This window comes from Macrobrachium nipponense, chromosome 18, assembly GCF_015104395.2.
Source record: "Macrobrachium nipponense isolate FS-2020 chromosome 18, ASM1510439v2, whole genome shotgun sequence".
Classification (NCBI taxonomy): Eukaryota; Metazoa; Arthropoda; class Malacostraca; order Decapoda; family Palaemonidae; genus Macrobrachium; species Macrobrachium nipponense.
The window spans coordinates 12,651,804-12,666,803 of NC_087211.1; positions in this window are offsets into that span (position 1 = coordinate 12,651,804).

The following is a 15,000-nucleotide window of genomic DNA, read 5'->3' on the forward strand; positions in this document are numbered from 1 at the left end:
CTTTCAGCGCTGAATGACCTCATAAGTACCTGCGCTTGCCTTGGCCTTTGGTCTATATACTATATGCTATTTATTTTACCACTATTATCAGATAACATACAGAAGGGAAATGGGGCGGAATAGCTAGACAGGAAAATTGTTTGCTGAACGAAATAAGGAAAGAAAAAAATTACTATCAACTGCATCTGCTCCACGGAGCGAGGGCTGATTGGAGGGGAGCCTCGATTGTGTCTCCGTATTGGAGCTTTCATCTCATCATCGCATGGGAGATGAGGCAGAGAAATTTCGCTCGAGTTCATCTGCTCCTGAAATTAAAATTCTGGGCATTTTGTTTTTCTGTACCAGCGTTTACGAAGCTTTCTGGTCGTGTCATTCGGATGTGTGAACGAGAAGGATATTCTGTAATAGGACATTTTGAGTCTGTGGAAACACTGGTTGGTCCTTAATTAACAAATAGAAAGCAGGATTTTGTTATATTTTTCCCAATTGCTGAATACAACTTCTGATATGTTTCATTAACTTATATTTAAAAATCGTTCTGCTCTGCAGTGAACGCCCAGGAACTTTTGTTAATCCTTAATTAACAAAATAGGAAGGTAATATTTTGAGATTTTTTTTTACAATTTTAAATACAGTTAATTATATGTTTTACCTAATTGTGGTGAAAACATGTTCTACTTTTTAGTGAAGGTTCCTGAAATTTTGTCAATTAATCGTGAATTAACAATATTGATAGGAAGTGTTTTATGATATTTGAACAAAATGAGTAATTAATTCAGTGTTTTACCAACTTATGGTTACACACAATCGCAGATTCTAGTGAATGATTGATAAAGAAAATGGAAAAGCATTCTTCATTATGATAATTGAACAAAATGATTAGTTAATTCAAAACCTGATCAGATTATAATGAAGATCCCTGAAAAATTGGTGCAGAGATTTCAGTCTACTTACTTGTGATACGCGCCCTGATATCAGTGGTACTGAAGCCTCATCGAATTTTACTGAGAGAGAGAGAGAGAGAGAGAGAGAGAGAGAGAGAGAGAGAGAGAGAGAGAGAGAGAGAGAGTCCTTTTTATCCCAAAATGAAATTTGGAAACCTTTCAGGAAACTCGGAATAGTTTTTTTTTTTTTCTGGACTCCAGTCAACCGAAAACATCAGACTCACTTGCTGGATCCTCGCGCCTTACTTTTCTGGAAGGGAAGGGCCGATCTTTCGCAAACAAATAAATGTACCATAAATAAAACTAGGTCTTTGTTTTTAGTGGTAGGTAAGGTGGTTGATTCTCACTTCGTGTGTACCCACCGATAGCCTGATTGACTAATGAAGAGGGCTTGTTGTTTATAGTAATAAAAATAATAATAATAATAATAATAAGCAACTGAATTTTAACTCTAGGAGCTCTTTTTTTTCACTAACGCCTTATAGCTAATATAGGCAGCTCTTTCTCTCCTCTAAAGGATCATTACTTAGAAATCGTTTTCCACCCATCTCCAATATTTTTTCGTCGACATTTGGTAAGAATTTCGTAAAAAATCCATTACCAGCCAATCAGTCTTAACTTAACTTTAAATTATTATATAGCAAATGGATAATAAAAGACCCCTTACCAAGTACTTGTCCAAAAAGGGAGAAGTGAAGAGGGCACTGTGTCTTTTGCAATCACGTTGTATCATATGTTCAGGTTTAGGGCTTCAGTGATCAGGGTTTATATTGTATGTTAGTGGCAAGCAAAACTACAGACATAAAAGAGACATGTTCAGTTCGTACGAAGGCATATCAGGGTCCCTGCAATTGACAACCCACCCGGCCATCATTCCCTCGTCAGGGGCCAAAGGGCAGGGGATATCGAACTCGGTGGAAGCGACAGCCTCAAACGAGTTAGGAAACCCTCGCGTCCTCAGCAGACAGCGGTTGGGGGTGAGTGATGCGTAGACGGTAAAAGGGAGCAGGAAATTGAGGGCGGTCCATTTTCCAGTCCTCAAAATAATCTCTCCCATTTCGGGCGTGGGTGATCTACTCCCCTGACCTCCCAATGACAGCTCGGCCACGACTGACATCTCGGTTTTTGAATTCAGCCCTGCTTTCCAAGTTCCAGCGGTTGCCCCTACGAATCGTTGTTGTTGTAATTATTTTTATATTTTCATAATGATGGAGGTCAGATAAGGACTCAGTGTTATCATTTTCCTGGAAGAGGAGAAAGAAGGAAAATGAAATACCATTCGTCCTTCAAAGAACCTAAGCAAATACCCATTAAATTTTAGCCCATTTTTCTGAATTTACGGATCAGACTTTTAATTCCGGAATTCCTTTTGATCCGCCGTATGCGATCATTTAATACAATCTCCTTCATAAAGTCAATAAAAGGAGCCCATAAAAACGGCTTACGTGTATAAATACCGCCTTTTCTGTAACTTTTCTCATTCATTACCTAACTGAAGAGAGACACAGCAGTCTCTGAAATATAGTACTTACTTTCTATATTTTGGCGTTTTTATGGTCTCATTTTCTTAGATATATGATATATCCAGTGGTATCACAGGTCACTAAAATTGATTTAGACCGTTATAGAAATACTGATGTGACACTGTAGCATATTTTCCATCATCGACTCACATTGACAAACTCCCTTCTCAAAGTTCCTAAAGTTGTGAGCCTTATCAGGGCCTCCCCGTCTTCGCCCCTCCCTCCTGCAGCAGGGATTGAAAGCGTTCCCTCATATGAAGATCCTGGCGCGATCTCCCTCCCAGGTCCTTCATAAACGGCGGCAGGAGAGGATTGACGCCATATAATTTCGCTCTGACGGAGGAGACGCATTAAGCCTCTTCCTTGCCCCGCTGGATGACATTTCATTCGGAATCGCTTCTCCGCGAATACATTCATCCTCTCTCTCTCTCTCCTCTCTCTCCTCTCTCTTGTTTCAATAGTATGTTATTTCCAAGGTTGAGTTATGTGCTAAAGTTGATTTTAGGAAATGTAATTTTTTTCTTAGGAATGTTTGACACACTATTTGCTTATTCCAATCTCTCTCTCTCTCTCCTCTCGTCTCTCTCTCGTCTCTCTCTCTCTCTCTCAAAGTTGTATTATATGTACACACACACACACACCACACACACACACACACACACAAACAAAAATGTTCAAGATAAAGCTAATTTTTACCGTGGTGATTTCTTATATTGTTTTTCATCAGAGTATATAAAGACATTATCAGAAGATATTTATGATTTTGTAAATTATTTCTATTGGAGTAGAGTCATCGATTTATGTCTGTGTGTAATCCGATATATACGTAATGTTTGTATGATCCTGATATATGCTCAAAATTTTTTTTTATTTAAGTTCAACTCTAGTAACGATAAAGTCATTGTTAAAATATATGTATTTTTTTGGTTTATTTTTTATTCTATTATATTCATTGGTTTATGCTTTTCTTTAATCCAGACGTATACTTTATGGTATGTTTATTTAAGTTATTTATGTTTTGGTCATTTTTTTTTTCATCCGAGTATATTCAGAGACTGATGTTTCTGTATATGTATTATATACTTCGTATTTTTATTTATTTGAGCATAACTCCAGAAATGTTGAAGACTTTGGTAATTTTTTTCATTCGTTTTTTATTCGTTTTTTTTGATTCAGAAAGATTAAGTATTTCTCTGTATAATATGATTTACTTTTTTTAAGTGTCATCCTGATAATATACTTTGTAAGTATTCAAAATGTATTGAAGTATATTATTCTTTGTTCCGCAAGAAACAACAAATAGGAGAACTTATTTAAAGGCTCTCTCCACTATTACAGGCCTTCATGTTATATGCAGACTCTTCGCAAAACTAGATGAAGCCATATTTATCCGCACGGAATTCTCTCCCAGCGTAGTGGAGCGAACCATTTCCCCATAAATGGAACGCCTTCGCTGCAACAATTTCAATTTACGATCTTTATTATGATTTCCTGGATGGTTCACTCGGGAGAGAGAGAGAGAGAGAGAGAGAGAGAGAGAGAGAGAGGAGAGAGAGTAGAGAGAGATGAGTAAGGGGAATACTGTTTTGGATGAAGAATGAGAAAGTGTTCCAGGAACTTGCCAACTGTTGTCCAACGAAAATAAACGAAAATTAAAGAGAGAGAGAGAGAGGAGAGAAGAGAGAGAGGAGATGAGAGAGAGAGAGAGAGAGAGAGGTCTAGATGAAGTACGAGAAAGTGTTTCCAGGTACCAGCAAATAACTACAGAGGAAGATAAATGCACCGGGAAATGTTAGCAAATGTGTGAGAATAATTTCGAGGTGGAAGGAGATTTTCTTGACTAAATCTGCTGTTTTGGATTTCACGTTGGTAGGTAATTGTGATGTTTAATGGGGAATCCAGAATTTAACCTTTTTAAATTGTTTATCGTTGTGTTCATATGCAAATATACTATTTTAATTTAAATTTAAATTTTACGCTCTAAAAATTTCATGCAATGGTATTGGTTTAATATGATAATAATAATAATAATAATAATAATAATAATAATAATAATAATAATAATAATAATAATAATTAATAATAATAATAATATAATAACGATCAGGCAAAGATCCTCTGGGGGACTATGGTATCAGAACGGATAGGGTGATACGTGCAAACAGACCAGACGTGACGTTGATTGACAAAGTCCAGAAAGAAAGTATCACTCATTGACGTCGCAATACCATGGGACACCAGAGTTGAGAGAAAGAAGAGGGAGGGAAAAAAAGGATAAGTATCAAGATCTGAAAATAGAAATAAGAAGGATATGGGATATGCCAGTGGAAATCGTACCCATAACATAGGAGCACTAGGCACGATCCACAAGATCCCTGAAAAGGAATCTGGAAAAACTAGAGGCTGAAGTAGCTCGGGCCTCATGCAGAAGAGTGTGATCCTAGAAAGGAGCACATAGTAAGAAAAGTGATGGGACTCCTAAGGAGGCAGGATGCAACCCGGAACCCCACACTATAAATACCACCCAGTCGAACGGAGGACTGTGATAGAGCAAAAAAAAAAAAAAAAAAAAAAAAAAAAAAAAAAAAAAAAAAAAAAACAAAAAAAAAAAAAAAAAAAAAAAAAAAAAAAAAAAAAAAAAAAAAAAAAAAATAATAATATAATAATAATAATATAATAATAATAATAATAATTACTTAAGTTATGAAAGCCTTCAATATTTGTTCATGTTTTCTAAAAAAAAAAAAAAAAAAAAAAAAGTACTGATAGTCGTTTTCCAGATCCCTGTTCCATTCTGGCTGAGTCCATATTTTGATTTATGCTGATGTGATTGATCAGATGCATCCGGTTTTCCTGTTCAGTTCCAGCAACTGCACGAAACAATAATCGGTTTTCTCTCTCACTTCTCGCTGCTTCCCAAACTCTCATCCATATTTTAGATCAGTCACTTCAGGGACTTCAAAGATTTATAGGGTTTTATAGATGACACTTAAGCCTAAGTCGAAAATATAGTGATATAGTGTGACTGTCGAATATATAGTGGATTTATAGTGTGAATCGTTTTCTACGTTAGATTAGCCTTCATAGATACATGAGTTTGGCGTTACTGAAGGGTTTTTGCGGTGTCCCTTAGGCCCTTAGCTGTAGCTTATCCCATTTTTAACCTTTTACTAGACTTCCATTTTTCGGCGTCTCTTAGACCCTTAGCTGCAGCCTATCCCATTTTGAACCTTTATACCAGACTTCTATACCAGCTCCCTTTTTTCATGAGCGCTCTTCAGCCTCTTCGACTATTCCTTCTTAGTGCAACCAAATGGGTTTTCACCCAGTTCCACCTTTGCAGTCATGTATTTTATCACCTTTTTCTGGATTTCTTTGTCATGCTGTCCAACCACTCCAACGCCAACGTTTCACTGTATTGGCATCTGCATGGCCGTAAATAGTCCAACGTTTGGCTAGGCAGCCTAAGTTTCATAGATTAAACCTTCAGGTTCAAATTCAGCTGCATTTGTCCGTTGTGTACTTTAGAGAAAGCGGACAATGTATATATATACCCCACATCTGCTATAACGTCTTTTTAGAACATTGGCGCTATTTCAATGATCGAAAATCGTCAGACAATAAGATATAATCTTTCCCATGACAGAAAAGAGGTTTCTCTCCAGTTTCTCCCCTGATTAAAATTTCCGTCTGAAAATTATTACTTTCTTTCGCGTAGATTATTTCTTTTCGATGCCGGTTTCTGAACAATCTTGGGAGAAAATTAATAACTAACGACATTGGTCAGAAGAAATCGGCGCACTCTATTGGGATAGTGGCTTTTCTCATTATCTCCACTTCGATTTGAGAAGAGGGACCCAAAGCACAGAACCTTATTTCTCTTGTAATTGCTTTTGCTTATATTTTCCTATAGGTAAAAAGATTTAACATAAGTGTTTTTTAACTTGCTAAAAACAAAAAATTATTTGTTCTGTTGTGAGAATTTTATCCGAATCTACAGAAACATTTTTCATGGTATCGCAATTTTATATATATATATATATATATATATATATATATATATATATATATATATATATATATATATATATATATATATATAATATATGTACACACACACATTATGCGCATGGCCACAAAATGTAACATCTAGCATATGTTTACCCACTGACACATAACCACTTAAATATTATTTACATAAATAAGTAGACAACTAATGTCACAAGTAAACATGAATTGCCACTTACCGGCAGCATTTGAAACCTCACAAGTTGAGGCGATGATGCAGCGCATTATACTAAGTTAAAACCATTTTCCTTGTGTTTTAATTATTTTCTGACGTTTTTATATTTTTATCTATTTACTTAGTAATTCGTTAATTAAATTTTTCTATAACTGGTCTCTTCTTTCTGTATTTCCCATGACCTTCTGTTACTTTCAAATAATAACCATAAATTTCTTTGGAAACTCGTATTTCAAGTCAATGGTCACTGTGGGTTTGTTCAATTTGAATAGAGTTCATATCCAAAAATAAAAAATAAAAAAAAATATAATAATAATAATAATAATAATAATAATAATAATAATAATAATAATAATAATAATAATAATAATAATAATAATAATAATAATAATAATAATAATATTTCTTTAAAATATGGTTATCAGATATACGACATTAATAGACTCTGTGAGCTTGTTCTATATGAATAGGGTTCATCTTCTGACTAATATAATAATAATACTAATAACTCTTTTAAAATACTCTTATTAAGCTTACAACATAGTAAACCATTTAACCCCCCCAAAAAAGAAAATAAATTGAATCATGACCAACAGGCCTTCAACTAATGACCACCGCAGTTTCCGAATGTAAAAACCTCCCTCTTTCCCACCCATCTGTTGCCGAAATTGCAAGGCCTTCGAATTAGTTCTAATTCTTCCCAGGTCGAACGAACTTTCTCCCAGAAGTCAGATGGTTTATGGCTTTCGGGTTGTGATCTCAGTTTCCCCTGGCGTTCGGGGATTCTGGGATCCGAACGTGAAGAATGGCTTAGTTCCTAAAACATTGAGAGGAAGAGAGAAGAAAAATGAGATTGCTTTGAAGAAAGGCGAAAGTCAAAGAGAAAGAAAGACGAATGTCAAGGAGAAAGAAAGACGAAAGTCAAGGAGAAAGAAAGACGAAATGCGAGAAGAAAGTAAGACGATAGGCAAGGCGAAAGAAAGCCTAAAGGCAGGGAGAAAGAAAGACGAAAGTCAAAGAGAAAAACAGACGAAAGGCAAGGAGAAAGAAAGACGACAAACAGGAGAAGTGTTATCAAGGAGAAATAAAGACGACAAACAGGAGAAAGAAAGACGAGTCAAGGAGAAAGACAGACGACAAACAGGAGAATGAAAGACGAAATCGAAACTCGCCATACGAGGGACCTTGGGATGATTATCAAGAACGCAGCCTCCGTGACATAAATATCGATTAAAATAAACACAGCTGAGTTTTTCCCAACAATCACTCAAAACCCAACATTCTAACTGACAAACCTATGATGCCATGTCATAAGTTTCAACGTGGCACCCAAATCGTAAATTGCATAGAGATTGAAAGGGAAATAAGAAAATGTCATTTGTCTTGGATATCCATCCAATGTTTGATGAATTCTGTAGAAGTTGGTGCAGTGCCATACTTTTTCTTGTTTTTGTTTCATGTTATTTAACCATTAGGTCATTCTGTCTATGTCCCTTCAGAGAATTCAAGTGGCTGTTGTTTCTCTCTCTCTCCTCTCTCTCTCTCCTCTCTCTCTCTCTCTCTCTCTCTCTCTCTCACACACAGGTACACGTAGAGCTGCTCGAAATATTAAAATACTAGCTTACTTTTTTCTCATTATGCGAAAAAGTTCAAGCCTGTGAATATTAATTGACAACAACACGTAAAAAGATACATAAGAAAATCTTGACTTCTAGGATTATACAAATGAACAAAGCAGATCAAAAATCAAATATCACTGAGTAATAAACTGACAAACCACCTCAGTGATATTACAAACACACACCCATACACACACATACACACACACACACGCACACACGTAGTAACTGAATGGAGGTGAAGCCTGGTGAAGGCCATTGAGCCATTGACTGAACAACCAGCGTATGGGGGCAGTTCGACTTGAAACAGCCAAGTGATTGACGGCCTTTCAATTCTGTCTGCTCGATGTGGACCCGGTGTATTCAGCGTCTCAGTTCACTGATTCCAGAGCAATTGGCCGATTTCCCTTTCTGTCTACCGTAGTCAGTCTTTGATTTTTAGTGTTATTGGAACAACGACTATAACTGGACAATACTTTGGGAGTAACTCTGTAAAACAAGAGATGTTTTGTGGAAATTTTTTTTTGATTCGTCATCGAATGTCGATCTGTCGATCTTTCATGATATTAGAATGTAATGATTCTTGAAAAAAAAATAGATCATCTCTTAGAAATTATTAGTAATTCTTCATCAAATGTCCTTTAATGATAGTAGAATGTAATAATTCTTGGGAAAATTAGATGTATTTTTAATAGCAATTGGTAATTCGTCATTAAATGTCGTTCTTTTATGATGGTAGATTTTGTAGTAATTAGTATCGTGTTCATAAATAACAAACTTATGATGAAAGGATAGGCTTTGAGTAAACTGAAATTTTAGAGAAACGTCTACCTTTTTCATAAAAGGACTAAGTTCTGCTAACATTATGAACTCGGTAGATCGCGGTAAAATTCAAGTGCTTTTGGCTGCGAGAATTCAGGGCCAAACCTATAAATTTCATGTTTTTATTCTATGTCTGAAAGAAGTAGACGGACAACGTGTTTTGTTGAACTTCTTGCAGTTGTAAATATAAAACAAGGGTCTTCAATTTTTGTTGGCTTGTTGTTGGAGAACAAGTTCAAATTTCTGTGCACCAACTCTTCTACGATCTATGAATGTTTCAGTTGTAATGTTTGTGAAAAGAAAAGTTACCTCATAACTTGTCAAAGATCTGTACCGAGAAGAGAAGGGTAAATATTATTGTAAGGCGTCCTTAGAATCACAATTCCTCGGGAATATTAATTTCCCTTGTGGTGGTTGAGAAATAGATTTGATGTTCTCTTATGAAAAGTCTTGGATGCCTTTAGCACATGGAGTAAAGGCAGTTATTCCTTTCCTAGTCTTAATATAACCCATACCATACTTTTTGGTTAAACCATTACCCAACTGATGCGTGTAATCACAGCTCTTACACTTCCCACACTCGAATATTATTATTTAGTATATCCCAGTTTTAGAGAATAATTATGTAGAATATAATCTCCAGGTTCATAATTATGTGTTTTTTGGAAAGTCGTGCTTTAGGGGAGTTTTGCATATACAGAATCTCTCTCTCTCTCTCTCTCTCTCTCTCTCTCTCTCTCTCTCTCTCTCTCTCTCTCTCTCATGAGCTCCGTAGTTGTTTTTTTGTGAGTAAAGGAAACTTTTAGCCGAAACTGCATATCACGCTCTCCGTAGTTTATTTTATTCATTTATTTGTATACAAAACAACTTTTAGTCGAGAGTGCATAAATTCTCTTAGAGAATTTTGATCCGAGTTTAACCCGAGAATTCATTTGTGTAAGAGGGTAAAAAAAGAAGAGGCAGAGAGAGAGAGAGAGAGAGAGAGAGAGAGAGAGAGAGAGACCTTACCTTACCTTACAGACCTTACATGTTGTTCGGGTTGCCCCAGGTCCCTCAGTGTGAGGCAACTCTAATGTCTACCAGAGAGTTGCTAGTACATCTTCCGGTATATTTTGCATCTTCCAATCTTGGATGGTCTGGGATGCAGTTTAGATATTTGTCGAGCTTATTCTTAAACACATCTACGCTCACTCCTGATATATTCCTCAGATGAGCTGGCAACGCATTGAATAGACGCTGCATTATCGATGCTGGTGCGTGGTGGATTAATGTCTTGTGTGCTTTCCTTATTTTTCCTGGTATAGTTTTGGGCACTATTAATCTACCTCTGCTTGCTCTTTCTGATATTTTTAGTTCCATGATGTTTTCTGCTATTCCTTCTATCTGTTTCCATGCCTGAATTATCATGTAGCGTTCTCTTCTCCTTTCTAGACTATATAATTTTAAGGTTGTAGTCTTTGTTTCCCAGTAGTCAAGGTCCTTAACTTCTTCTATTCTAGCTGTAAAGGACCTTTGTACACTCTCTATTTGTGCAATATCCTTTTGATAGTGTGGGTACCATATCATATTGCAATATTCAAGTGGACTACGAACATATGTTTTATAAAGCATAACCATGTATTCAGCTTTTCTTGTTTTGAAGTGCCGTAACAACATTCCCATTTTTGCTTTACATTTTGCCAACAGAAGTGCTGTTTGATCATTGCATAACATGTTCCTATTCATCATCACACCAAGGTCTTTAACTGCTTCCTTATTTGTGATTGTCTCAGATATAGGTCCCCTATATGCATATAGCTTTCCTTCTCTGTCTCCATAATTTATTGATTCAAATTTATCAGAGTTAAATACCATCCTATTTACCTCTGCCCAATCATATACTTTGTTAAGGTCTCTTTGTAGAGCGTTCCTATCTTCATCACAAGTAATATCTCTACTTATTCTTGTGTCATCAGCGAAACTACTCACTACCGAATCCTTAACATTACTGTCTATGTCTTCAATCATAATAACAAACAGTATTGCAGCTAACACCGTACTTTGTGGCACACCGGAAATTACCTTAGCTTCATCCGATTTCTCATCGTTTGCAATAACTATCTGTTTTCTGTTGTGTAAAAATTCTTTTAACCATCTTCCTACTTTATCCACTATATTATGTTTTCTAATTTTCTTCGGTAATATATTATGGTCTACCTTGTCAAAAGCTTTTGCAAAGTCTAGATAAACCACATCTGTTTCATTTCCGCTTTTCATATTTTTGTATATGTTCTCACGGTGGACTAACAGTTGGGTTTGTGTACTTTTTCCGGGTACGAAACTATGTTGTCCTATATTAAACAGATTATTTTTTATTAAATTTTTCATAATATTTTTCTTCATTACCCTTTCATACACTTTCATAATATGTGATGTTAGACTCACAGGCCTATAATTACTTGCCTCTAGTCTTGATCCACTTTTGAATGTAGGGGTAATATATGCTAATTTGTGCTCATCATAAATTGTGCCTGTATCTACACTTTGTCTTAATAATATTGTAAGTGGCTTTGTGATAAAATGAACTACTTTCTTAAACAAAATAGCAGGAACTCCATCAGGCCCTGCTGCAGCTCCATTTTTAATTTCATTAATAGCCTGCAAAATATCAGCTTCATTAATATCTATGTCAGCTAAATATTCACTATTTTCGTCCCTTACTTCTATATCATTATCTTCATTATCTATTCTAGGGGTGAATTCTCTCTTATATCGTTCTGCCAATATGTTTCAAATTTTCTTTTTTTCATTCGTTAATCTCCCTTCAATTCTTAGAGGGCCAATTTCTATTCTTCTTTTATTCATCTTTTTGCGCGTTATGAGTATAATAGTTGGGGTTTTTGCTTGATATTTATTTGGGTTTTTTCTTCCAAGTCCCTTTGTTTTCTTTTTCGATGTATAATCTTTTGTTCTGCATTTTCTATCTTACTTTTTAGTTCTATAACTTTTCATGCATTTTTTTCTTTTGCAACACCTTTTTTCCACTTTCTGATTTTCTGGAACAAGATCCTTCTGTCTCTTGGTATGCATGACTGATGTTTCCTTTTCTTCTTCGGTATATATTTATCCACTATTTTCTCTAATATTTTATGTAATATCTCCGTATTTACCCTTATGTCATCACTTACGAAAATGTTATCCCAATCTTTGTTTAACCCTTAAACGGCGAAGCAGTAAAAATAAAAAACTCCCCCGAATGCCGGAGCCGGTTTTGAGTGAGTGCGGAAGCAGAAAAAATATTTTTTTCAAAAAATCACAGCACGTTTAGTTTGAAAGATTAAGAGTTCATTTTTGGCTCCTTTTTTTGACATTGCCTGAAGTTTAGTATGCAATCATCAGAAATGAAAAATAATATCATTATCATATGTAAATAATGCGATATATGGTAGCGAAAAAAACCAAATTCATACATAATTGTATTAAAATCACGCTGTGCAAAAAACGGTAAAAGCTAACGAGTTTCTTTTTTTTCGTTGTATTGTACACTAAATTGCAATCATTTTGATATATAATACATTGTAAAACAATAAAAGCAACACCGGAAAAATATTATCACAAAATGATGTACGAATTCGTAACGAGCGGACGTAAAAAAATGTTTTTTTCAAAAATTCCTAGTAAATCTAAATATTGTTCTAGAGACTTCCAATTTGTTTCGAAATGAATACAAATGATTGAATATTACGTTACTGTAGTAAGAGTTTTAGCTTACAATTGCGTTTTTCGACCATTTCGGTAGAGTCAAAGTTGACCAAAGCGTGGTTTTTTTCTATTTATCGTGATTTACATGCAAATATTTCGAAAATGAGGAAAAGCTAAAACCTTCAAATATTTTTCCTTTTATTTTACATGAAATTGCGCACATTTTCATATATAAAACTCTATGAAATGCCTAATATGAAAACGGAGCAATTTCCGAGAATCGATGTACGCAATTCGGCGATTTATGGCGGAGAATCCGCGGCGCAGGAGGGAATGGAAAGTTTTTTTCATAAATTCACCATAATCGAAATATTGTGCTAGAGACTTCCAATTTGTTGCAAATGAAGGTAAATGATTGAATATTACTAAAATATAAGAGTTTTCAGCTTACATTGCGTTTTTCGACCATTTCGGTAGAGTCAAAGTTGACCAAACGTGGTTTTTTTTCTATTTATCGTGATTTATATGCAAATATTTCGAAAATGAGAAAAGCTACAACCTTAAATTATGTTTCGTTGTATTCTAAATGAAATTGCGCACATTTTCATATACAAAACTTTATGTAACGGCTTATTTAAAATGGTGCGAACATTACCACAATCGCACGTATGATTTTTTCGGAAGAGTTACCGCGCGGACGTAAGGAAAATGTTATTTTTTTCATAAATTCACCATAAATCGAAATATTGTGCTAGAGACTTCCAATTTGTTACAAATGAAGGTAATGATTGAATATTACTAAAATATAAGAGTTTTAGCTTACAATTGCGTTTTTCGACCATTTCGGTAGAGTCAAAATTGACCAAAGGTTGAAAATTTGTCACTTATCATTTTTTACATGAAAATATTTCAAAACTGATAAAAGCTACAACCATGGGTTGTTTTTAGTTGTATTGTGCATGAAATTGCGCACATTTCCATATATAAAACTTTATGTAAACGGCTAATTTAAAAAATGGTGGGCAAACATTACCACAATGTATGTTTTTTTTCGGAATCGCATGTATGTTTTTTTTCGGAAGAGTTCGCGGACGTAAGGAAAAAGTTTTTTCATAAATTCACCATAAATCGGAAATATTGTGCTAGAGACTTACAATACTGTTGCTAAATTAAGGTAAATAGTTGAATTTACTACAAACAGAAGCGTTTTAGCTTACAATAGCGTTTTTTCGACCATTTGGTAGAGTCAAAAGTTGACCCAAGGTTGTTTTAAATTTTGGCACTTATCGTTATTTATCATGAAAATATTTCAAAAGATAAAAGTACAATCATGAGTATTTTTTGTTGTATTTAAATGAAATGCGCACATCATTATAATACTTCATTTGTAACGGATAATTTAAAACGGTGCAGAAATTATGTCAATGTGACGAAAATAATTTTGAGATGTGTCATTGATACTTTTTAGTGCAATAAGAAAGAAATTTCGCGCTTGGGCGCGCCTGCGTAAACGATTGTAAACAAAAAATATGCCTTGATCCGTGAATTTCCCAGCATCTCCCAAGGCGCGTGATTCAAAAGTTTTTGGCTGGTAGGCCTATAAGTATTTTTCCGCAAATTTTTAAAAAAAACTTTTTTGAGCCGACGTATGGTACGTCCATTCGGAAATCGGGGGAGATTTGACTCGACGTTTAATACGTCCATTTTCGGCGTTTAAGGGTTAATTCTTCATTTATTTCTGACCATTTTATATTTTTTACTGTAGAAGTGTATTTTTTCCATATCCTTCCCACTTTTTCATTTCTTGCTTATCTCTGTTTTCACTTGCTTTGGAATGGACTGTTATTCTATGACATTATGGTCTGAAATACTCGCATTATAAAAACTATTATTTCTTTTAACTAACATTCTTTTTTGTTCACAAAAGCTAGGTCTAAAGTATTTTCCTTTCTTGTTGGCAGGTGATTTATTTGTTGAATGTTGTATTCTAGTAGCATATCTAATAGCTTTTCGAATTGCCTCTTATCTTCTGCATCACTATACTCTCTTTTTATATGTATAAGTACACAATCTCCTATTCGTTCTTTCCAGTCTACGAAAGGAAAGTTGAAGTATCCAGATAGGAGAATATTTCCAGTCCTTATGATTTAAAAAATATATCCATCCAA